Here is a 27734-nt window from a genome sequence, read left to right as displayed (position 1 = left end):
CATCGGAAACTAATACTGGTCTTCCTGGGAACGATCAAAGAGTAAACTGTTTGAGACATTACTCCCATGGAGGAAAGTGCGCATGGTGACTGTTGTTTTCAATCCCGATGCAATTTCTGTGTTTCATCAACACTCAGATACTCATCAGATTACAGAATGCCTCCAGATGTGCATCGGAAACTACTACTGGTCTTCCAGGGAACGATCAAAGCGTAGACTGTTTGAGTCATTACTCCCATGGAGGAAATTGCGCGAGGTGACTGTTGTATTAAATCGCGATGCAATTTCTGTGTTTCAAGAACACTCTGCTAGTCCACAGGCTACAGAATGCCTCCAGATGTGCATCGGACGCTACTACTGGTCTTCCAGGGAACGATCAAAGGGTAGAATGTTTCAGACAAAACTCCCATGGGGGAAAGTGTGCATGGTGACTGTTGTTTTCAATCCCGATGCAACTTCTGTGTTTCATCAACACTTAGATATTCCACAGATTACAGAATGCCTCCAGATGTGCATCGGAAAATACTACTGGTCTTCCTGGGAACGATCAAAGAGTAGACTGTTTGAGATATTACTCCCATGGAGGAAAGTGCGCATGGTGGCTGTTGTTTTCAATCCCGATGGAATTTCTGTGTTTCATCAACACTCAGATACTCATCAGATTACAGAATGCCTCCAGATGTGCATCTGAAACTACTACTGGTCTTCCAGGGAACGATCAAAGCGTAGACTGTTTGAGTCATTACTCCCATGGAGGAAATTGCGCGTGGTGACTGTTGTATTAAATCGCGATGCAATTTCTGTGTTTCAAGAACACTCTGCTAGTCCACAGACTACGGAATGCCTCCAGATGTGCATCGGACGCTACTACTGGTCATCCAGGGAACGATCAAAGCGTAGACTGTTTGAGACATTACTCCCATGGAGGAAAGTGCGAATGGTGACTGTTGTATTCAATCCCGATGCAATTTCTGTGTTTCAACAACACTCTGATAGTAAACAGATTACAGAATGCCTCCAGATATGCATCGGAAACTACTACTGACCTTCCAGGGAACGATCAAAGCGTAGACTGTTTGAGACATTACTCCCATGGAGGAAAGTGCGCATGGTGACTGTTGTATTCCATCCCAATGCAGTTTCTGTGTTTCATCAACACTCTGATAGTCCACAGATTACACAATGCCTCCAGATGTGCATCGGAAACTTCTACTGGTCTTCCAGGGAACGATCAAAGCGTAAACTCTTTGAGACATTACTCCCATGGAGGAAAGTGCGCATGGTGACTGTTGTATTCAATCCCGATACAATTTCCGTGTTTTATCAACACTCTGATAGTCCGCAGATAACAGAATGACTAAAGATGTGCATCGGAAACTACTATCGGTCTTCCAGGTAACGATCAAAGCGTAGACTGTTTGAGACATTACTCCCATGTAGGGAAGTGCGCATGGTGACTGTTGTATTCAATCCCGAAGCAATTTCTGTGTTTCATCAACACTCTGATAGTCCACAGTTTACAGAATGCCTCCAGATGTGCATCGGAACCTACTACTGGTCTAACAGGGAACGATCAAAGGGTAGAACGTTTCAGACAATACTCCCATGGGGGAAAGTGTGCATGGTGACTGTTGTTTTAAATCCCGATGCAATTTCTGTGTTTCATCAACACTCAGATAGTCCACAGATTACAGAATGCCTCCAGATGTGCATCTGAAACTACTACTGGTCTTCCTGGGAACGATCAAAGAGTAGTTTGTGACATTACTCCCATGGAGGGAAGTGCGCATGGTTACTGTTGTATTCAATCCCGATGCAATTTCTCTGTTTCATCAACACTCAGTTAGTCCACAGATTACAGAATGGCTCCAGATGTGCGTCGGAAACTACTACTGGTCTTCCAGGGAACGATCAAATCATAGACTGTTTGAGGTATTACTCCCATGGAGGGAAGTGAGCTTGGTGACTGTTGTATTAAATCGCGATGCAATTTCTGTGTTTCATCAACACTTTGAAGCTCCACAGATTACAGAATGCCTCCAGATGTGCAATGGAATCTTCCACTGGTCTTCCAGGGAACGATCAAGCCGTAGACTGTTTGAGATATTACTCCCATGGAGGAAAGTGCGCATGGTTACTGTTGTATTCAATCCCGATGCAATTTCTGTGTTTCAACAACACTCTGATAGTCCACAGCTTACAGAATGCCTCCAGATGTGCATTGGAAACTACTACTGGTCTTCCAGGGAACGATCAAAGTGTAGACTGTTTGAGACATTACTCCTGTGGAGGAAAGTGCGAATGGTGACTGTTGTATTCAATCCCGATGCAATTTCTGTGTTTCATCAACACTCTGATAGTCCACAGATTACAGAATGCCTCCAGATGTGCATCGGAAACTAATACTGGTCTTCGAGGGAACGATCAAAGCATAGATTGTTAGAGACATTACTCCCGTGGAGGAAAGTGCGCATGGTGACTTTTGTATTCAATCCCGATGCAATTTCTGTGTTTCGTCAACACTCAGTTAGTCCACAGATTACAGAATGCCTCCAGATGTGTATCGGAAACTACTAATGGTCTTCCAGGAAACGATCAAAGCGTAGACTGTTTGAGACATTACTCCCATGGAGGAAAGAGCGCATGGTGACTGTTGTATTCCATCCCGATGCAGTTTCTGTGTTTCATCAACACTCTGATAGTCCACAGATTACACAATGCCTCCAGATGTGCATCGGAAACTTCTACTGGTCTTCCAGGGAACGATCAAAGCGTAAACTCTTTGAGACATTACTCCCATGGAGGAAAGTGCGCATGGCGACTGTTGTATTCAATCCCGATTCAATTTCCGTGTTTTATCAACACTCTGATAGTCCACAGATATCAGAATGACTAAAGATGTGCATCGGAAACTACTACTGGTCTTGCAGGGATCGATCAAAGCGTAGACTGTTTGAGACATTACTCCCATGGAGGGAAGTGCGCATGGTTACTGTTGTATTTAATCCCAATGCAATTTCTGTGTTGCATCAACACTCAGATAGTCCACAGGTTACAGAATGCCTCCAGATGTGCAACTGAAACTACTACTGGTCTTCCTGGGAACGATCAAAGAGTAGACTGTTTGTGACACTACTCCCACGGAGGAAAGTGGCATGGTGACTGTTGTATTCAATCCCGATGCAATTTCTGAGTTTCATCAACACTCTGATAGTCCACAGATTACAGATTGCCTCCAGATGTGCATCGGAAACTGCTACTGGTCTTCCTGGGAACGATCAAACAATAGACTGTTTGAGACAATACTCCCATGGAGGGAAATGCGCATGGTGACTTGTATTCAATCGCGATGCAATTTCTGTGTTTCATCAACACTTTGAAGCTCCACAGATTACAGAATGCCTCGAGATGTGCATCGGAATCTTCTACTGGTCTTCCAGGAACGATCAAACCGTAGACTGTTTGAGACATTACTCCCATTGAGGAAAGTGCGCATGGTGACTGTTGTATTCAATCCCGATGCAATTTCTGTGTTTCATCAACACTCTGATGGTCCACAGATTACAGAATGCTTCCAGACGTGCATCGGAAACTAATACTGGTCTTCGAGGGAACGATCAACGCGTAGACTGTTTGAGACATTACTCCCATGGAGGAAAGTGCGCATGGTGACTTTTGTATGCAATCCCGATGCAATTTCTGTGTTTCGTCAACACTCAGTTAGTCCACAGATTACAGAATGCCTCCAGATGTGCATCGGAAACTACTACTGGTCTTCCAGGAAACGATCAAAGCGTAGACTGTTTGAGACATTACTCCCATGGAGGAAAGTGCGCATGCTGACTGTTGTATTCCATCCCGATGCAGTTTCTGTGTTTCATCAACACTCTGATAGTCCACAGATTACACAATGCCTCCAGATGTGCATCGGAAACTTCTACTGGTCTTCCAGGGAACGATCAAAGCGTAAACTCTTTGAGACATTACTCCCCTTGAGGAAAGTGCGCATGGTGACTGTTGTATTTAATCCCGATTCAATTTCCGTGTTTTATCAACACTCTGATAGTCCACAGATAACAGAATGACTAAAGATGTGCATCGGAAACTACTACTGGTCTTCTAGGGACCGATTAAAGCGAAGATTGTTTGAGGCACTACTCCCATGGAGAAAATTGCGCATGGTTACTGATGTACTAAATCCCGATGCAATATCTGTGTTTCATCAACACTTTGAAGGTCCACGGATTACAGAATGCCTCGAGATGTGCATCGGAATCTTCTACTGGTCTTCCAGGGAACGATCAAACCGTAGACTGTTTGAGACATTACTCCCATTGAGGAAAGTGCGCATGGTGACTGTTGTATTCAATCCCGATGCAATTTCTGTGTTTCAACAACACTCTGATAGTCCACAGATTAGAGAACGCCTCCAGATGTGCATCGGAAAGCACTACTGGTCTTCCAGGGACCGAACAAAGGGTACCCTCTTTGAGACATTACTCCCAAGGAGGAAAGTGCGAATGGTGACTGTTGTATTCAATCCCGATGCAATTTCTGTGTTTCATTAGCACTCGGATAGTCCACAGATTACAGAATGCCTCCAGATGTGCATCGGAAACTACTACTGGTCTTCCAGGGAACGATCAAAGCGTAGACTGTTTGAGACATTACTCCTGTGGAGGAAAGTGCGAATGGTGACTGTTGTATTCAATCCCGATGCAATTTCTGTGTTTCATCAACACTCTGATAGTCCACAGATTACAGAATGCATCCAGATGTGCATCGGAAACTAATACTAGACTTCGAGGGGACGATCAAAGCATACACTGTTTGAGACATTACTCCCATGGAGGAAAGTGCGCATGGTGACTTTTGTATTCAATCGCGATGCAATTTCTGTGTTTCATCAACACTCTGATAGTCCACAGATTACACAATGCCTCCAGCTGTCCATCGGAAACTTCTACTGGTCTTCCAGGGAACGATCAAAGCGTAAACTCTTTGAGACATTACTCCCATTGAGGAAAGTGCGCATGGTGACTGTTGTATTCAATCCCGATTCAATTTCCGTGTTTTATCAACACTCTGATAGTCCACAGATAACAGAATGACTAAAGATGTGCATCGGAAACTACTACTGGTCTTCCAGGGAACGATCAAAGCGTAGACTGTTTGAGACATTACTCCCATGGAGGGAAGTGCGCATGGTGACTGTTGTATTCAATCCCGAAGCAATTTCTGTGTTTCATTAACACTCTGATAGTCCACAGTTTACAGGATGCCTCCAGATGCACATCGGAACCTACTACTGGTCTAACAGGAAACGATCAAAGGGTAGAACGTTTCAGACAATACTCCCATGGGGGAAAGTGCGCATGGTGACTGTTGTTTTCAATCCCGATGCAATTTCTGTGTTTCATCAACACTCAGATAGTCCACAGATTACATAATGCCTCCAGATGTGCATCTGAAACTACTACTGGTCTTCCTGGGAACGATCAAAGAGTAGACTGTTTGTGACATTACTCCCACGAAGGAAAGTGCGCATGGTGACTGTTGTATTCAATCCCGATGCAATTTCTGAGTTTCATCAACACTCTGATAGTCCACAGATTACAGATTGCCTCCAGATGTGCATCGGAAACTGCTACTGGTCTTCCTGGGAACGATCACACAATAGACTGTTTGAGTCATTACTCCCATGGAGGAAATTGCGCGTGGTGACTGTTGTATTAAATCGCGATGCAATTTCTGTGTTTCAGGAACACTCTGCTAGTCCACAGACTACAGAATGCCTCCAGATGTGCATCGGACGCTACTACTGGTCTTCCAGGGAAAGATCAAAGCGTAGACTGTTTGAGACATTACTCCCATGGAGGAAAGTGCGCATGGTGACTGTTGAATTCAATCCCGATGCAATTTCGGTGTTTCATCAACACTCTGATAGTTAACAGGTTACAGAATGCCTCCAGATGTGCATCGGAAACTACTACTGGTCTTCCAGTGAACGATCAAAGCGTAGACTGTTTGAGACATTACTCCCATGGAGGAAAGTGCGAATGGTGACTGTTGTATTCAATCCCGATGCAATTTCTGTGTTTCAACAACACTCTGATAGTAAACAGATTACAGAATGCCTCCAGATATGCATCGGAAACTACTACTGACCTTCCAGGGAACGATCAAAGCGTAGACTGTTTGAGACATTACTCCCATGGAGGAAAGTGCGCATGGTGACTGTTGTATTCCATCCCGATGCAGTTTCTGTGTCTCATCAACACTCTGATAGTCCACAGATTACACAATGCCTCCAGATGTGCATCGGAAACTTCTACTGGTCTTCCAGGGAACGATCAAAGCGTAAACTTTTTGAGACATTACTCCCATGGAGGAAAGTGCGCATGGTGACTGTTGTATTCAATCCCGATTCAATTTCCGTGTTTTATCAACACTCTGATAGTCCACAGATAACAGAATGGCTAAAGATGTGCATCGGAAACTACTATCGGTCTTCCAGGGAACGATCAAAGCGTAGACTGTTTGAGACATTACTCCCATGGAGGGAAGTGCGCATGGTGACTGTTGTACTCAATCCCGAAGCAATTTCTGTGTTTCATCAACACTCTGATAGTCCACAGTTTACAGAATGCCTCCAGATGTGCATCGGAACCTACTACTGGTCTAACAGGGAACGATCAAAGGGTAGAACGTTTCAGACAATACTCCCATGGGGGAAAGTGTGCATGGTGACTGTTGTTTTAAATCCCGATGCAATTTCTGTGTTTCATCAACACTCAGATAGTCCACAGATTACAGAATGCCTCCAGATGTGCATCTGAAACTACTACTGGTCTTCCTGGGAACGATCAAAGAGTAGACTGTTTGTGACATTACTCCCATGGAGGGAAGTGCGCATGGTTACTGTTGTATTCAATCCCGATCCAATTTCTCTGTTTCATCAACACTCAGTTAGTCCACAGATTACAGAATGGCTCCAGATGTGCATCGGAAACTACTACTGGTCTTCCAGGGAACGATCAAAGCATAGACTGTTTGAAATATTACTCCCATGGAGGGAAGTGCGCTTGGTGACTGTTGTGTTAAATCGCGATGCAATTTCTGTGTTTCATCAACACTTTGAAGCTCCACAGATTACAGAATGCCTCCAGATGTGCATTGGAATCTTCTACTGGTCTTCCAGGGAACGATCAAGCCGTAGACTGTTTGAGATATTACTCCAATGGAGGAAAGTGCGCATGGTTACTGTTGTATTCAATCCCGATGCAATTTCTGTGTTTCAACAACACTCTGATAGTCCACAGCTTACAGAATGCCTCCAGATGTGCATTGGAAACTACTACTGGTCTTCCAGGGAACGATCAAAGTGTAGACTGTTTGAGACATTACTCCTGTGGAGGAAAGTGCGAATGGTGACTGTTGTATTTAATCCCGATGCAATTTCTGTGTTTCATCAACACTCTGATAGTCCACAGATTACAGAATGCCTCCAGATGTGCATCGGAAACTAATACTGGTCTTCGAGGGAACGATCAAAGCATAGATTGTTAGAGACATTACTCCCGTGGAGGAAAGTGCGCATGGTGACTTTTGTATTCAATCCCGATGCAATTTCTGTGTTTCGTCAACACTCAGTTAGTCCACAGATTACAGAATGCCTCCAGATGTGCATCGGAAACTACTAATGGTCTTCCAGAAACGATCAAAGCGTAGACTGTTTGAGACATTACTCCCATGGAGGAAAGAGCGCATGGTGACTGTTGTATTCCATCCCGATGCAGTTTCTGTGTTTCATCAACACTCTGATAGTCCACAGATTACACAATGCCTCCAGATGTGCATCGGAAACTTCTACTGGTCTTCCAGGGAACGATCAAAGCGTAAACTCTTTGAGACATTACTCCCATGGAGGAAAGTGCGCATGGTGACTGTTGTATTCAATCCCGATTCAATTTCCGTGTTTTATCAACACTCTGATAGTCCACAGATATCAGAATGACTAAAGATGTGCATCGGAAACTACTACTGGTCTTCCAGGGATCGATCAAAGCGAAGACTATTTGAGACATTACTCCCATGGAGGGAAGTGCGCATGGTGACTGTTGTATTCAATCCCGAAGCAATTTCTGTGTTTCATCAACAATCTGATAGTCCACAGTTTACAGAATGCCTCCAGATGTGCATCGGAACCTACTACTGGTCTAACAGGGAACGATCAAAGGGTACAACGTTTCAGACAATACACCCATGGGGGAAAGTGTGCATGGTGACTGTTGTTTTCAATCCCGATGCAATTTCTGTGTTGCATCAACACTCAGATAGTCCACAGGTTACAGAATGCCTCCAGATGTGCATCTGAAACTACTACTGGTCTTCCTGGGAACGATCAAAGAGTAGACTGTTTGTGACACTACTCCCACGGAAGAAAGTGGCATGGTGACTGTTGTATTCAATCCCGATGCAATTTCTGAGTTTCATCAACACTCTGATAGTCCACAGATTACAGATTTCCTCCAGACGTGCATCGGAAACTGCTACTGGTCTTCCTGGGAACGATCAAACAATAGACTGTTTGAGACATTACTCCCATGGAGGGAAATGCGCATGGTGACTTGTATTCAATCGCGATGCAATTTCTGTGTTTCATCAACACTTTGAAGGTCCACAGATAACAGAATGCCTCCAGATCTGCATCGGAAACTACTACTGGTCTTCCTGGTAACGATCAAAGCATAGACTGTTTGAGGTATTATTCCCATGGAGGGAAGTGCGCTTGGTGACTGTTGTATTAAATCGCGATGCAATTTCTGTGTTTCATCAACACTTTGAAGCTCCACAGATTACAGAATGCCTCGAGATGTGCATCGGAATCTTCTACTGGTCTTCCAGGAACGATCAAACCGTAGACTGTTTGAGACATTACTCCCATTGAGGAAAGTGCGCATGGTGACTGTTGTATTCAATCCCGATGCAATTTCTGTGTTTCATCAACACTCTGATAGTCCACAGATTACAGAATGCTTCCAGACGTGCATCGGAAACTAATACTGGTCTTCGAGGGAACGATCAACGCATAGACTGTTTGAGACATTACTCCCATGGAGGAAAGTGCGCATGGTGACTTTTGTATGCAATCCCGATGCAATTTCTGTGTTTCGTCAACAATCAGTTAGTCCACAGATTACAGAATGCCTCGAGATGTGCATCGGAAACCACTACTGGTCTTCCAGGGAACGATCAAATCGTAGACTGTTTGAGATATTACTCCCATGGAGAAAAGTGCGCATGGTCACTGTTGTATTCAATCCCGGTGCAATTTCAGTGTTTCAACAACACTCTGATAGTCCACAGATTACAGATTGCCTCCAGATGTGCATCGGAAACTAATACTGGTCTTCGAGGGAACGATCAAAGCATAGACTGTTTGAGACATTACTCCCGTGGAGGGAAGTGGGCATGGTGACTTTTGTATTCAGTCCCGATGCAATTTCTGTGTTTCGTCAACACTCAGTTAGTCCACAGATTACAGAATGCCTCCAGATGTGCATCGGAAACTACTACTGGTCTTTCAGGAAACGATCAAAGCCTAGACTGTTTGAGACATTACTCCCATGGAGGAAAGTGCGCATGGTGACTGTTGTATTCCATCCCGATGCAATTTCTGTGTTTCATCAACACTCTGATAGTCCACAGATTACAGATTGCCTCCAGATGTGCATCGGAAACTAATACTGGTCTTCGAGGGAACGATCAAAGCATAGACTGTTTGAGACATTACTCCCGTGGAGGAAAGTGCGCATGGTGACTTTTGTATTCAGTCCCGATGAAATTTCTGTGTTTCGTCAACACTGAGTTAGTCCACAGATTACAGAATGCCTCCAGATGTGCATCGGAAACTACTACTGGTCTTCCAGGAAACGATCAAAACGTAGACTGTTTGAGAGATTACTCCCATGGAGGAAAGTGCGTATGGTGACTGTTGTATTCCATCCCGATGCAATTTCTGTGTTTCATCAACACTCTGATAGTCCACAGATTACAGAATGCCGCCAGATGTGCATCGGAAACTACTACTGGTCTTCGAGGGAACGATCAAGTCATAGAGTGTTTGAGACATTACTGCCGTGGAGGAAAGCGCGCATGGTGACTGTTGTTTTCAATCCCGATGCAATTTCTGTGTTTCATCAACACTCAGATACTCATCAGATTACAGAATGTCTCCAGATGTACATCTGAAACTACTACTGGTCTTCCTGGGAACGATCAAAGAGTAAACTGTTTGAGACATTACTCCCATGGAGGAAAGTGCGCAAGGTGACTGTTGTTTTCAATCCCGATGCAATTTCTGTGTTTCATCAACACTCAGATACTCATCAGATTACAGAATGCCTCCAGATGTGCATCGGAAACTACTACTGGTCTTCCAGGGAACGATCAAAGCGTAGACTGTTTGAGTCATTACTCCCATGGAGGAAATTGCGCGAGGTGACTGTTGTATTAAATCGCGATGCAATTTCTGTGTTTCAAGAACACTCTGCTAGTCCACAGGCTACAGAATGCCTCCAGATGTGCATCGGACGCTACTACTGGTCTTCCAGGGAACGATCAAAGGGTAGAATGTTTCAGACAAAACTCCCATGGGGGAAAGTGTGCATGGTGACTGTTGTTTTCAATCCCGATGCAACTTCTGTGTTTCATCAACACTTAGATATTCCACAGATTACAGAATGCCTCCAGATGTGCATCGGAAAATACTACTGGTCTTCCTGGGAACGATCAAAGAGTAGACTGTTTGAGATATTACTCCCATGGAGGAAAGTGCGCATGGTGGCTGTTGTTTTCAATCCCGATGGAATTTCTGTGTTTCATCAACACTCAGATACTCATCAGATTACAGAATGCCTCCAGATGTGCATCTGAAACTACTACTGGTCTTCCAGGGAACGATCAAAGCGTAGACTGTTTGAGTCATTACTCCCATGGAGGAAATTGCGCGTGGTGACTGTTGTATTAAATCGCGATGCAATTTCTGTGTTTCAAGAACACTCTGCTAGTCCACAGACTACAGAATGCCTCCAGATGTGCATCGGACGCTACTACTGGTCATCCAGGGAACGATCAAAGCGTAGACTGTTTGAGACATTACTCCCATGGAGGAAAGTGCGCATGGTGACTGTTGAATTCAATCCCGATGCAATTTCGGTGTTTCATCAACACTCTGATAGTTAACAAGTTACAGAATGCCTCCAGATGTGCATCGGAAACTACTACTGGTCTTCCAGTGAACGATCAAAGCGTAGACTGTTTGAGACATTACTCCCATGGAGGAAAGTGCGAATGGTGACTGTTGTATTCAATCCCGATGCAATTTCTGTGTTTCAACAACACTCTGATAGTAAACAGATTACAGAATGCCTCCAGATATGCATCGGAAACTACTACTGACCTTCCAGGGAACGATCAAAGCGTAGACTGTTTGAGACATTACTCCCATGGAGGAAAGTGCGCATGGTGACTGTTGTATTCCATCCCAATGCAGTTTCTGTGTTTCATCAACACTCTGATAGTCCACAGATTACACAATGCCTCCAGATGTGCATCGGAAACTTCTACTGGTCTTCCAGGGAACGATCAAAGCGTAAACTCTTTGAGACATTACTCCCATGGAGGAAAGTGCGCATGGTGACTGTTGTATTCAATCCCGATTCAATTTCCGTGTTTTATCAACACTCTGATAGTCCGCAGATAACAGAATGACTAAAGATGTGCATCGGAAACTACTATCGGTCTTCCAGGGAACGATCAAAGCGTAGACTGTTTGAGACATTACTCCCATGGAGGGAAGTGCGCATGGTGACTGTTGTATTCAATCCCGAAGCAATTTCTGTGTTTCATCAACACTCTGATAGTCCACAGTTTACAGAATGCCTCCAGATGTGCATCGGAACCTACTACTGGTCTAACTGGGAACGATCAAAGGGTAGAACGTTTCAGACAATACTCCCATGGGGGAAAGTGTGCATGGTGACTGTTGTTTTAAATCCCGATGCAATTTCTGTGTTTCATCAACACTCAGATAGTCCACAGATTACAGAATGCCTCCAGATGTGCATCTGAAACTACTACTGGTCTTCCTGGGAACGATCAAAGAGTAGTTTGTGACATTACTCCCATGGAGGGAAGTGCGCATGGTTACTGTTGTATTCAATCCCGATGCAATTTCTCTGTTTCATCAACACTCAGTTAGTCCACAGATTACAGAATGGCTCCAGATGTGCGTCGGAAACTACTACTGGTCTTCCAGGGAACGATCAAAGCATAGACTGTTTGAGGTATTACTCCCATGGAGGGAAGTGAGCTTGGTGACTGTTGTATTAAATCGCGATGCAATTTCTGTGTTTCATCAACACTTTGAAGCTCCACAGATTACAGAATGCCTCCAGATGTGCAATGGAATCTTCCACTGGTCTTCCAGGGAACGATCAAGCCGTAGACTGTTTGAGATATTACTCCCATGGAGGAAAGTGCGCATGGTTACTGTTGTATTCAATCCCGATGCAATTTCTGTGTTTCAACAACACTCTGATAGTCCACAGCTTACAGAATGCCTCCAGATGTGCATTGGAAACTACTACTGGTCTTCCAGGGAACGATCAAAGTGTAGACTGTTTGAGACATTACTCCTGTGGAGGAAAGTGCGAATGGTGACTGTTGTATTCAATCCCGATGCAATTTCTGTGTTTCATCAACACTCTGATAGTCCACAGATTACAGAATGCCTCCAGATGTGCATCGGAAACTAATACTGGTCTTCGAGGGAACGATCAAAGCATAGATTGTTAGAGACATTACTCCCGTGGAGGAAAGTGCGCATGGTGACTTTTTTATTCAATCCCGATGCAATTTCTGTGTTTCGTCAACACTCAGTTAGTCCACAGATTACAGAATGCCTCCAGATGTGTATCGGAAACTACTAATGGTCTTCCAGGAAACGATCAAAGCGTAGACTGTTTGAGACATTACTCCCATGGAGGAAAGAGCGCATGGTGACTGTTGTATTCCATCCCGATGCAGTTTCTGTGTTTCATCAACACTCTGATAGTCCACAGATTACACAATGCCTCCAGATGTGCATCGGAAACTTCTACTGGTCTTCCAGGGAACGATCAAAGCGTAAACTCTTTGAGACATTACTCCCATGGAGGAAAGTGCGCATGGCGACTGTTGTATTCAATCCCGATTCAATTTCCGTGTTTTATCAACACTCTGATAGTCCACAGATATCAGAATGACTAAAGATGTGCATCGGAAACTACTACTGGTCTTGCAGGGATCGATCAAAGCGTAGACTGTTTGAGACATTACTCCCATGGAGGGAAGTGCGCATGGTGACTGTTGTATTCAATCCCGAAGCAATTTCTGTGTTTCATCAACACTTAGATATTCCAAAGATTACAGAATGCCTCCAGATGTGCATCGGAAAATACTACTGGTCTTCCTGGGAACGATCAAAGAGTAGACTGTTTGAGATATTACTCCCATGGAGGAAAGTGCGCATGGTGGCTGTTGTTTTCAATCCCGATGGAATTTCTGTGTTTCATCAACACTCAGATACTCATCAGATTACAGAATGCCTCCAGATGTGCATCTGAAACTACTACTGGTCTTCCAGGGAACGATCAAAGCGTAGACTGTTTGAGTCATTACTCCCATGGAGGAAATTGCGCGTGGTGACTGTTGTATTAAATCGCGATGCAATTTCTGTGTTTCAAGAACACTCTGCTAGTCCACAGACTACAGAATGCCTCCAGATGTGCATCGGACGCTACTACTGGTCATCCAGGGAACGATCAAAGCGTAGACTGTTTGAGACATTACTCCCATGGAGGAAAGTGCGCATGGTGACTGTTGAATTCAATCCCGATGCAATTTCGGTGTTTCATCAACACTCTGATAGTTAACAAGTTACAGAATGCCTCCAGATGTGCATCGGAAACTACTACTGGTCTTCCAGTGAACGATCAAAGCGTAGACTGTTTGAGACATTACTCCCATGGAGGAAAGTGCGAATGGTGACTGTTGTATTCAATCCCGATGCAATTTCTGTGTTTCAACAACACTCTGATAGTAAACAGATTACAGAATGCCTCCAGATATGCATCGGAAACTACTACTGACCTTCCAGGGAACGATCAAAGCGTAGACTGTTTGAGACATTACTCCCATGGAGGAAAGTGCGCATGGTGACTGTTGTATTCCATCCCAATGCAGTTTCTGTGTTTCATCAACACTCTGATAGTCCACAGATTACACAATGCCTCCAGATGTGCATCGGAAACTTCTACTGGTCTTCCAGGGAACGATCAAAGCGTAAACTCTTTGAGACATTACTCCCATGGAGGAAAGTGCGCATGGTGACTGTTGTATTCAATCCCGATTCAATTTCCGTGTTTTATCAACACTCTGATAGTCCGCAGATAACAGAATGACTAAAGATGTGCATCGGAAACTACTATCGGTCTTCCAGGGAACGATCAAAGCGTAGACTGTTTGAGACATTACTCCCATGGAGGGAAGTGCGCATGGTGACTGTTGTATTCAATCCCGAAGCAATTTCTGTGTTTCATCAACACTCTGATAGTCCACAGTTTACAGAATGCCTCCAGATGTGCATCGGAACCTACTACTGGTCTAACAGGGAACGATCAAAGGGTAGAACGTTTCAGACAATACTCCCATGGGGGAAAGTGTGCATGGTGACTGTTGTTTTAAATCCCGATGCAATTTCTGTGTTTCATCAACACTCAGATAGTCCACAGATTACAGAATGCCTCCAGATGTGCATCTGAAACTACTACTGGTCTTCCTGGGAACGATCAAAGAGTAGTTTGTGACATTACTCCCATGGAGGGAAGTGCGCATGGTTACTGTTGTATTCAATCCCGATGCAATTTCTCTGTTTCATCAACACTCAGTTAGTCCACAGATTACAGAATGGCTCCAGATGTGCGTCGGAAACTACTACTGGTCTTCCAGGGAACGATCAAAGCATAGACTGTTTGAGGTATTACTCCCATGGAGGGAAGTGAGCTTGGTGACTGTTGTATTAAATCGCGATGCAATTTCTGTGTTTCATCAACACTTTGAAGCTCCACAGATTACAGAATGCCTCCAGATGTGCAATGGAATCTTCCACTGGTCTTCCAGGGAACGATCAAGCCGTAGACTGTTTGAGATATTACTCCCATGGAGGAAAGTGCGCATGGTTACTGTTGTATTCAATCCCGATGCAATTTCTGTGTTTCAACAACACTCTGATAGTCCACAGCTTACAGAATGCCTCCAGATGTGCATTGGAAACTACTACTGGTCTTCCAGGGAACGATCAAAGTGTAGACTGTTTGAGACATTACACCTGTGGAGGAAAGTGCGAATGGTGACTGTTGTATTCAATCCCGATGCAATTTCTGTGTTTCATCAACACTCTGATAGTCCACAGATTACAGAATGCCTCCAGATGTGCATCGGAAACTAATACTGGTCTTCGAGGGAACGATCAAAGCATAGATTGTTAGAGACATTACTCCCGTGGAGGAAAGTGCGCATGGTGACTTTTTTATTCAATCCCGATGCAATTTCTGTGTTTCGTCAACACTCAGTTAGTCCACAGATTACAGAATGCCTCCAGATGTGTATCGGAAACTACTAATGGTCTTCCAGGAAACGATCAAAGCGTAGACTGTTTGAGACATTACTCCCATGGAGGAAAGAGCGCATGGTGACTGTTGTATTCCATCCCGATGCAGTTTCTGTGTTTCATCAACACTCTGATAGTCCACAGATTACACAATGCCTCCAGATGTGCATCGGAAACTTCTACTGGTCTTCCAGGGAACGATCAAAGCGTAAACTCTTTGAGACATTACTCCCATGGAGGAAAGTGCGCATGGCGACTGTTGTATTCAATCCCGATTCAATTTCCGTGTTTTATCAACACTCTGATAGTCCACAGATATCAGAATGACTAAAGATGTGCATCGGAAACTACTACTGGTCTTGCAGGGATCGATCAAAGCGTAGACTGTTTGAGACATTACTCCCATGGAGGGAAGTGCGCATGGTGACTGTTGTATTCAATCCCGAAGCAATTTCTGTGTTTCATCAACACTCTGATAGTCCACAGTTTACAGAATGCCTCCAGATGTGCATCGGAACCTACTACTGGTCTAACAGGGAACGATCAAAGGGTAGAACGTTTCAGACTATACACCCATGGGGGAAAGTGTGCATGGTGACTTTTGTTTTCAATCCCAATGCAATTTCTGTGTTGCATCAACACTCAGATAGTCCACAGGTTACAGAATGCCTCCAGATGTGCAACTGAAACTACTACTGGTCTTCCTGGGAACGATCAAAGAGTAGACTGTTTGTGACACTACTCCCACGGAGGAAAGTGGCATGGTGACTGTTGTATTCAATCCCGATGCAATTTCTGAGTTTCATCAACACTCTGATAGTCCACAGATTACAGATTGCCTCCAGATGTGCATCGGAAACTGCTACTGGTCTTCCTGGGAACGATCAAACAATAGACTGTTTGAGACAATACTCCCATGGAGGGAAATGCGCATGGTGACTTGTATTCAATCGCGATGCAATTTCTGTGTTTCATCAACACTTTGAAGCTCCACAGATTACAGAATGCCTCGAGATGTGCATCGGAATCTTCTACTGGTCTTCCAGGAACGATCAAACCGTAGACTGTTTGAAACATTACTCCCATTGAGGAAAGTGCGCATGGTGACTGTTGTATTCAATCCCGATGCAATTTCTGTGTTTCATCAACACTCTGATAGTCCACAGATTACAGAATGCTTCCAGACGTGCATCGGAAACTAATACTGGTCTTCGAGGGAACGATCAACGCGTAGACTGTTTGAGACATTACTCCCATGGAGGAAAGTGCGCATGGTGACTTTTGTATGCAATCCCGATGCAATTTCTGTGTTTCGTCAACACTCAGTTAGTCCACAGATTACAGAATGCCTCCAGATGTGCATCGGAAACTACTACTGGTCTTCCAGGAAACGATCAAAGCGTAGACTGTTTGAGACATTACTCCCATGGAGGAAAGTGCGCATGCTGACTGTTGTATTCCATCCCGATGCAGTTTCTGTGTTTCATCAACACTCTGATAGTCCACAGATTACACAATGCCTCCAGATGTGCATCGGAAACTGCTACTGGTCTTCCTGGGAACGATCACACAATAGACTGTTTGAGTCATTACTCCCATGGAGGAAAGTGCGCATGGTGACTGTTGTATTCAATCCCGATGCAATTTCTGTGTTTCAACAACACTCTGATAGTCCACAGATTAGAGAACGCCTCCAGATGTGCATCGGAAAGCACTACTGGTCTTCCAGGGACCGAACAAAGGGTACCCTCTTTGAGACATTACTCCCAAGGAGGAAAGTGCGAATGGTGACTGTTGTATTCAATCCCGATGCAATTTCTGTGTTTCATTAGCACTCGGATAGTCCACAGATTACAGAATGCCTCCAGATGTGCATCGGAAACTACTACTGGTCTTCCAGGGAACGATCAAAGCGTAGACTGTTTGAGACATTACTCCTGTGGAGGAAAGTGCGAATGGTGACTGTTGTATTCAATCCCGATGCAATTTCTGTGTTTCATCAACACTCTGATAGTCCACAGATTACAGAATGCATCCAGATGTGCATCGGAAACTAATACTAGACTTCGAGGGGACGATCAAAGCATACACTGTTTGAGACATTACTCCCATGGAGGAAAGTGCGCATGGTGACTTTTGTATTCAATCGCGATGCAATTTCTGTGTTTCATCAACACTCTGATAGTCCACAGATTACACAATGCCTCCAGCTGTCCATCGGAAACTTCTACTGGTCTTCCAGGGAACGATCAAAGCGTAAACTCTTTGAGACATTACTCCCATTGAGGAAAGTGCGCATGGTGACTGTTGTATTCAATCCCGATTCAATTTCCGTGTTTTATCAACACTCTGATAGTCCACAGATAACAGAATGACTAAAGATGTGCATCGGAAACTACTACTGGTCTTCCAGGGAACGATCAAAGCGTAGACTGTTTGAGACATTACTCCCATGGAGGGAAGTGCGCATGGTGACTGTTGTATTCAATCCCGAAGCAATTTCTGTGTTTCATTAACACTCTGATAGTCCACAGTTTACAGGATGCCTCCAGATGCACATCGGAACCTACTACTGGTCTAACAGGAAACGATCAAAGGGTAGAACGTTTCAGACAATACTCCCATGGGGGAAAGTGCGCATGGTGACTGTTGTTTTCAATCCCGATGCAATTTCTGTGTTTCATCAACACTCAGATAGTCCACAGATTACATAATGCCTCCAGATGTGCATCTGAAACTACTACTGGTCTTCCTGGGAACGATCAAAGAATAGACTGTTTGTGACATTACTCCCACGAAGGAAAGTGCGCATGGTGACTGTTGTATTCAATCCCGATGCAATTTCTGAGTTTCATCAACACTCTGATAGTCCACAGATTACAGATTGCCTCCAGATGTGCATCGGAAACTGCTACTGGTCTTCCTGGGAACGATCACACAATAGACTGTTTGAGTCATTACTCCCATGGAGGAAATTGCGCGTGGTGACTGTTGTATTAAATCGCGATGCAATTTCTGTGTTTCAGGAACACTCTGCTCGTCCACAGACTACAGAATGCCTCCATATGTGCATCGGACGCTACTACTGGTCTTCCAGGGAACGATCAAAGCGTAGACTGTTTGAGACATTACTCCCATGGAGGAAAGTGCGCATGGTGACTGTTGAATTCAATCCCGATGCAATTTCGGTGTTTCATCAACACTCTGATAGTTAACAGGTTACAGAATGCCTCCAGATGTGCATCGGAAACTACTACTGGTCTTCCAGTGAACGATCAAAGCGTAGACTGTTTGAGACATTACTCCCATGGAGGAAAGTGCGAATGGTGACTGTTGTATTCAATCCCGATGCAATTTCTGTGTTTCAACAACACTCTGATAGTAAACAGATTACAGAATGCCTCCAGATATGCATCGGAAACTACTACTGACCTTCCAGGGAACGATCAAAGCGTAGACTGTTTGAGACATTACTCCCATGGAGGAAAGTGCGCATGGTGACTGTTGTATTCCATCCCGATGCAGTTTCTGTGTTTCATCAACACTCTGATAGTCCACAGATTACACAATGCCTCCAGATGTGCATCGGAAACTTCTACTGGTCTTCCAGGGAACGATCAAAGCGTAAACTTTTTGAGACATTACTCCCATGGAGGAAAGTGCGCATGGTGACTGTTGTATTCAATCCCGATTCAATTTCCGTGTTTTATCAACACTCTGATAGTCCACAGATAACAGAATGGCTAAAGATGTGCATCGGAAACTACTATCGGTCTTCCAGGGAACGATCAAAGCGTAGACTGTTTGAGACATTACTCCCATGGAGGGAAGTGCGCATGGTGACTGTTGTACTCAATCCCGAAGCAATTTCTGTGTTTCATCAACACTCTGATAGTCCACAGTTTACAGAATGCCTCCAGATGTGCATCGGAACCTACTACTGGTCTAACAGGGAACGATCAAAGGGTAGAACGTTTCAGACAATACTCCCATGGGGGAAAGTGTGCATGGTGACTGTTGTTTTAAATCCCGATGCAATTTCTGTGTTTCATCAACACTCAGATAGTCCACAGATTACAGAATGCCTCCAGATGTGCATCTGAAACTACTACTGGTCTTCCTGGGAACGATCAAAGAGTAGACTGTTTGTGACATTACTCCCATGGAGGGAAGTGCGCATGGTTACTGTTGTATTCAATCCCGATCCAATTTCTCTGTTTCATCAACACTCAGTTAGTCCACAGATTACAGAATGGCTCCAGATGTGCATCGGAAACTACTACTGGTCTTCCAGGGAACGATCAAAGCATAGACTGTTTGAAATATTACTCCCATGGAGGGAAGTGCGCTTGGTGACTGTTGTGTTAAATCGCGATGCAATTTCTGTGTTTCATCAACACTTTGAAGCTCCACAGATTACAGAATGCCTCCAGATGTGCATTGGAATCTTCTACTGGTCTTCCAGGGAACGATCAAGCCGTAGACTTTTTGAAATATTACTCCCATGGAGGAAAGTGCGCACGGTTACTGTTGTATTCAATCCCGATGCAATTTCTGTGTTTCAACAACACTCTGATGGTCCACAGCTTACAGAATGCCTCCAGATGTGCATTGGAAACTACTACTGGTCTTCCAGGGAACTATCAAAGTGTAGACTGTTTGAGACATTACTCCTGTGGAGGAAAGTGCGAATGGTGACTGTTGTATTTAATCCCGATGCAATTTCTGTGTTTCATCAACACTCTGATAGTCCACAGATTACAGAATGCCTCCAGATGTGCATCGGAAACTAATACTGGTCTTCGAGGGAACGATCAAAGCATAGATTGTTAGAGACATTACTCCCGTGGAGGAAAGTGCGCATGGTGACTTTTGTATTCAATCCCGATGCAATTTCTGTGTTTCGTCAACACTCAGTTAGTCGACAGATTACAGAATGCCTCCAGATGTGCATCGGAAACTACTAATGGTCTTCCAGGAAACGATCAAAGCGTAGACTGTTTGAGACATTACTCCCATGGAGGAAAGAGCGCATGGTGACTGTTGTATTCCATCCCGATGCAGTTTCTGTGTTTCATCAACACTCTGTAAGTCCACAGAATACACAATGCCTCCAGATGTGCATCGGAAACTTCTACTGGTCTTCCAGGGAACGATCAAAGCGTAAACTCTTTGAGACATTACTCCCATGGAGGAAAGTGCGCATGGTGACTGTTGTATTCAATCCCGATTCAATTTCCGTGTTTTATCAACACTCTGATAGTCCACAGATATCAGAATGACTAAAGATGTGCATCGGAAACTACTACTGGTCTTCCAGGGATCGATCAAAGCGTAGACTATTTGAGACATTACTCCCATGGAGGGAAGTGCGCATGGTGACTGTTGTATTCAATCCCGAAGCAATTTCTGTGTTTCATCAACACTCTGATAGTCCACAGTTTACAGAATGCCTCCAGATGTGCATCGGAACCTACTACTGGTCTAACAGGGAACGATCAAAGGGTAGAACGTTTCAGACAATACACCCATGGGGGAAAGTGTGCATGGTGACTGTTGTTTTCAATCCCGATGCAATTTCTGTGTTGCATCAACACTCAGATAGTCCACAGGTTACAGAATGCCTCCAGATGTGCATCTGAAACTACTACTGGTCTTCCTGGGAACGATCAAAGAGTAGACTGTTTGTGACACTACTCCCACGGAGGAAAGTGGCATGGTGACTGTTGTATTCAATCCCAATGCAATTTCTGAGTTTCATCAACACTCTGATAGTCCACAGATTACAGATTGCCTCCAGACGTGCATCGGAAACTGCTACTGGTATTCCTGGGAACGATCAAACAATAGACTGTTTGAGACATTACTCCCATGGAGGGAAGTGCGCATGGTGACTTGTATTCAATCGCGATGCAATTTCTGTGTTTCATCAACACTTTGAAGGTCCACAGATTACAGAATGCCTCCAGATCAGCATCGGAAACTACTACTGGTCTTCCTGGTAACGATCAAAGCATAGACTGTTTGAGGTATTACTCCCATGGAGGGAAGTGCGCTTGGTGACTGTTGTATTAAATCGCGATGCAATTTCTGTGTTTCATCAACACTTTGAAGCTCCACAGATTACAGAATGCCTCGAGATGTGCATCGGAATCTTCTACTGGTCTTCCAGGAACGATCAAACCGTAGACTGTTTGAGACATTACTCCCATTGAGGAAAGTGCGCATGGTGACTGTTGTATTCAATCCCGATGCAATTTCTGTGTTTCATCAACACTCTGATAGGCCACAGATTACAGAATGCTTCCAGACGTGCATCGGAAACTAATACTGGTCTTCGAGGGAACGATCAACGCATAGACTGTTTGAGACATTACTCCCATGGAGGAAAGTGCGCATGGTGACTTTTGTATGCAATCCCGATGCAATTTCTGTGTTTCGTCAACACTCAGTTAGTCCACAGATTACAGAATGCCTCCAGATGTGCATCGGAACCTACTACTGGTCTAACAGGGAACGATCAAAGGGTAGAACGTTTCAGACAATATTCCCATGTGGGAAAGTGTGCATGGTGACTGTTGTTTTAAATCCCGATGCAATTTCTGTGTTTCATCAACACTCAGATAGTCCACAGATTACACAATGCCTCCAGATGTGCATCGGAAACTTCTACTGGACTTCCAGGGAACGATCAAAGCGTAAACTCTTTGAGACATTACTCCCCTTGAGGAAAGTGCGCATGGTGACTGTTGTATTCAATCCCAATTCAATTTCCGTGTTTTATCAACACTCTGATAGTCCACAGATAACAGAATGACTAAAGATGTGCATCGGAAACTACTACTGGTCTTCTAGGGAACGATTAAAGCGAAGATTGTTTGAGGCACTACTCCCATGGAGAAAATTGCGCATGGTTACTGATGTACTAAATCCCGATGCAAATTCTGTGTTTCATCAACACTTTGAATGTCCACGGATTACAGAATGCCTCGAGATGTGCATCGGAATCTTCTACTGGTCTTCCAGGGAACGATCAAACCGTAGACTGTTTGAGACATTACTCCCATTGAGGAAAGTGCGCATGGTGACTGTTGTATTCAATCCCGATGCAATTTCTGTGTTTCATCAACACTCAGTTAGTCCACAGATTACAGAATGGCTCCAGATGTGCATCGGAAACTACTACTGGTCTTCCAGGGAACGATCAAAGCATAGACTGTTTGAAATATTACTCCCATGGAGGGAAGTGCGCTTGGTGACTGTTGTGTTAAATCGCGATGCAATTTCTGTGTTTCATCAACACTTCGAAGCTCCACAGATTACAGAATGCCTCCAGATGTGCATTGGAATCTTCTACTGGTCTTCCAGGGAACGATCAAGCCGTAGACTGTTTGAGATATTACTCCCATGGAGGAAAGTGCGCATGGTTACTGTTGTATTCAATCCCGATGCAATTTCTGTGTTTCAACAACACTCTGATAGTCCACAGCTTACAGAATGCCTCCAGATGTGCATTGGAAACTACTACTGGTCTTCCAGGGAACGATCAAAGTGTAGACTGTTTGAGACATTACTCCTGTGGAGGAAAGTGCGAATGGTGACTGTTGTATTTAATCCCGATGCAATTTCTGTGTTTCATCAACACTCTGATAGTCCACAGATTACAGAATGCCTCCAGATGTGTATCGGAAACTAATACTGGTCTTCGAGGGAACGATCAAAGCATAGATTGTTAGAGACATTACTCCCGTGGAGGAAAGTGCGCATGGTGACTTTTGTATTCAATCCCGATGCAATTTCTGTGTTTCGTCAACACTCAGTTAATCCACAGATTACAGAATGCCTCCAGATGTGCATCGGAAACTACTAATGGTCTTCCAGGAAACGATCAAAGCGTAGACTGTTTGAGACATTACTCCCATGGAGGAAAGAGCGCATGGTGACTGTTGTATTCCATCCCGATGCAGTTTCTGTGTTTCATCAACACTCTGATAGTCCACAGATTACACAATGCCTCCAGATGTGCATCGGAAACTTCTACTGGTCTTCCAGGGAACGATCAAAGCGTAAACTCTTTGAGACATTACTCCCATGGAGGAAAGTGCGCATGGTGACTGTTGTATTCAATCCCGATTCAATTTCCGTGTTTTATCAACACTCTGATAGTCCACAGATATCAGAATGACTAAAGATGTGCATCGGAAACTACTACTGGTCTTCCAGGGATCGATCAAAGCGTAGACTATTTGAGACATTACTCCCATGGAGGGAAGTGCGCATGGTGACTGTTGTATTCAATCCCGAAGCAATTTCTGTGTTTCATCAACACTCTGATAGTCCACAGTTTACAGAATGCCTCCAGATGTGCATCGGAACCTACTACTGGTCTAACAGGGAACGATCAAAGGGTAGAACGTTTCAGACAATACACCCATGGGGGAAAGTGTGCATGGTGACTGTTGTTTTCAATCCCGATGCAATTTCTGTTTTGCATCAACACTCAGATAGTCCACAGGTTACAGAATGCCTCCAGATGTGCATCTGAAACTACTACTGGTCTTCCTGGGATCGATCAAAGAGTAGACTGTTTGTGACACTACTCCCACGGAGGAAAGTGGCATGGTGACTGTTGTATTCAATCCCGATGCAATTTCTGAGTTTCATCAACACTCTGATAGTCCACAGATTACAGATTGCCTCCAGACGTGCATCGGAAACTGCTACTGGTCTTCCTGGGAACGATCAAACAATAGACTGTTTGAGACATTACTCCCATGGAGGGAAATGCGCATGGTGACTTGTATTCAATCGCGATGCAATTTCTGTGTTTCATCAACACTTTGAAGGTCCACAGATTACAGAATGCCTCCAGATGTGCATCGGAAACTACTACTGGTCTTCCTGGGAACGATCAAAGCATAGACTGTTTGAGGTATTACTCCCATGGAGGGAAGTGCGCTTGGTGACTGTTGTATTAAATCGCGATGCAATTTCTGTGTTTCATCAACACTTTGAAGCTCCACAGATTACAGAATGCCTCGAGATGTGCATCGGAATCTTCTACTGGTCTTCCAGGAACGATCACACCGTAGACTGTTTGAGACATTACTCCCATTGAGGAAAGTGCGCATGGTGACTGTTGTATTCAATCCCGATGCAATTTCTGTGTTTCATCAACACTCTGATAGTCCACAGATTACAGAATGCTTCCAGACGTGCATCGGAAACTAATACTGGTCTTCGAGGGAACGATCAACGCATAGACTGTTTGAGACATTACTCCCATGGAGGAAAGTGCGCATGGTGACTTTTGTATGCAATCCCGATGCAATTTCTGTGTTTCGTCAACACTCAGTTAGTCCACAGATTACAGAATGCCTCCAGATGTGCATCGGAACCTACTACTGGTCTAACAGGGAACGATCAAAGGGTAGAACGTTTCAGACAATATTCCCATGTGGGAAAGTGTGCATGGTGACTGTTGTTTTAAATCCCGATGCAATTTCTGTGTTTCATCAACACTCAGATAGTCCACAGATTACACAATGCCTCCAGATGTGCATCGGAAACTTCTACTGGACTTCCAGGGAACGATCAAAGCGTAAACTCTTTGAGACATTACTCCCCTTGAGGAAAGTGCGCATGGTGACTGTTGTATTCAATCCCAATTCAATTTCCGTGTTTTATCAACACTCTGATAGTCCACAGATAACAGAATGACTAAAGATGTGCATCGGAAACTACTACTGGTCTTCTAGGGAACGATTAAAGCGAAGATTGTTTGAGGCACTACTCCCATGGAGAAAATTGCGCATGGTTACTGATGTACTAAATCCCGATGCAAATTCTGTGTTTCATCAATACTTTGAATGTCCACGGATTACAGAATGCCTCGAGATGTGCATCGGAATCTTCTACTGGTCTTCCAGGGAACGATCAAACCGTAGACTGTTTGAGACATTACTCCCATTGAGGAAAGTGCGCATGGTGACTGTTGTATTCAATCCCGATGCAATTTCTGTGTTTCAACAACACTCTGATAGTCCACAGATTAGAGAACGCCTCCAGATGTGCATCGGAAAGCACTACTGGGCTTCCAGGGACCGAACAAAGGGTACCCTCTTTGAGACATTACTCCCAAGGAGGAAAGTGCGAATGGTGACTGTTGTATTCAATCCCGATGCAATTTCTGTGTTTCAATAGCACTCGGATAGTCCACAGATTACAGAATGCCTCCAGATGTGCATCGGAAACTACTACTGGTCTTCCAGGGAACGATCAAAGCGTAGACTGTTTGAGACATTACTCCTGTGGAGGAAAGGGCGAATGGTGACTGTTGTATTCAATCCCGATGCAATTTCTGTGTTTCATCAACACTCTGATAGTCCACAGATTACAGAATGCCTCCAGATGTGCATCGGAAACTAATACTAGACTTCGAGGGGACGATCAAAGCATACACTGTTTGAGACATTACTCCCATGGAGGAAAGTGCGCATGGTGACTGTTGTATTCAATCCCGAAGCAATTTCTGTGTTTCATCAACACTCTGATAGTCCACAGATTACACAATGCCTCCAGCTGTCCATCGGAAACTTCTACTGGTCTTCCAGGGAACGATCAAAGCGTAGACTGTTTGAGACATTACTCCCATGGAGGGATATGCGCATGGTGACTGTTGTATTCAATCCCGAAGCAATTTCTGTGTTTCATCAACACTCTGATAGTCCACAGATTACACAATGCCTCCAGCTGTCCATCGGAAACTTCTACTGGTCTTCCAGGGAACGATCAAAGCGTAAACTCTTTGAGACATTACTCCCATTGAGGAAAGTGCGCATGGTGACTGTTGTATTCAATCCCGATTCAATTTCCGTGTTTTATCAACACTCTGATAGTCCACAGATAACAGAATGACTAAAGATGTGCATCGGAAACTACTACTGGTCTTCCAGGGAACGATCAAAGCGTAGACTGTTTGAGACATTACTCCCATGGAGGGAAGTGCGCATGGTGACTGTTGTATTCAATCCCGAAGCAATTTCTGTGTTTCATCAACACTCTGATAGTCCACAGTTTACAGGATGCCTCCAGATGCGCATCGGAACCTACTACTGGTCTAACAGGAAATGATCAAAGGGTAGAACGTTTCAGACAATACCCCCATGGGGGAAAGTGCGCAAGGTGACTGTTGTTTTCAATCCCGATGCAATTTCTGTGTTTCATCAACACTCAGATAGTCCACAGATTACAGAATGCCTCCAGATGTGCATCTGAAACTACTACTGGTCTTCCTGGGAACGATCAAAGAGTAGACTGTTTGTGACATTACTCCCACGGAGGAAAGTGCGCATGGTGACTGTGGTATTCAATCCCGATGCAATTTCTGAGTTTCATCAACACTCTGATAGTCCACATATTACAGATTGCCTCCAGATTTGCATCGGAAACTGCTACTGGTCTTCCTGGGAACGATCAAACAATAGATTGTTTGAGACATTACTCCAATGGAGGGATGTGCACATGGTGACTTGTATTCAATCACGATGCAATTTCTGTGTTTCATCAACACTTTGAAGGTCCACAGATTACAGAATGCCTCCAGATGTGCATCGGAAACTACTACTGGTCTTCCTGGGAACGATCAAACATAGACTGTTTGAGGTAGTACTCCCATGGAGGAAAGTGCGCATGGTGACTGTTGTATTCAATCCCGATGCAATTTCTGTGTTTCACCAACACTCAGTTAGTCCACAGATTACAGAATGACTCCAGATGTGCATCGGAAACTACTACTGGTCTTCCAGGGAACGATCAAAGCATAGACTGTTTGAGGTATTACTCCCATGGAGGGAAGTGCGCTTGGTGACTGTTGTATTAAATCGCGATGCAATTTCTGTGTTTCATCAACACTTTGAAGCTCCACAGATTACAGAATGCCTCCAGAAGTGCATTGGAATCTTCTACTGGTCTTCCAGGGAACGATCAAGCCGTAGACTGTTTGAGATATTACTCCCAT

This window comes from Schistocerca gregaria, unplaced genomic scaffold (genome assembly GCF_023897955.1).
Source record: "Schistocerca gregaria isolate iqSchGreg1 unplaced genomic scaffold, iqSchGreg1.2 ptg000077l, whole genome shotgun sequence".
Classification (NCBI taxonomy): Eukaryota; Metazoa; Arthropoda; class Insecta; order Orthoptera; family Acrididae; genus Schistocerca; species Schistocerca gregaria.
The sequence above is the reverse complement of the archived record's forward strand: the minus strand, read 5'-3'. Positions refer to the sequence as shown.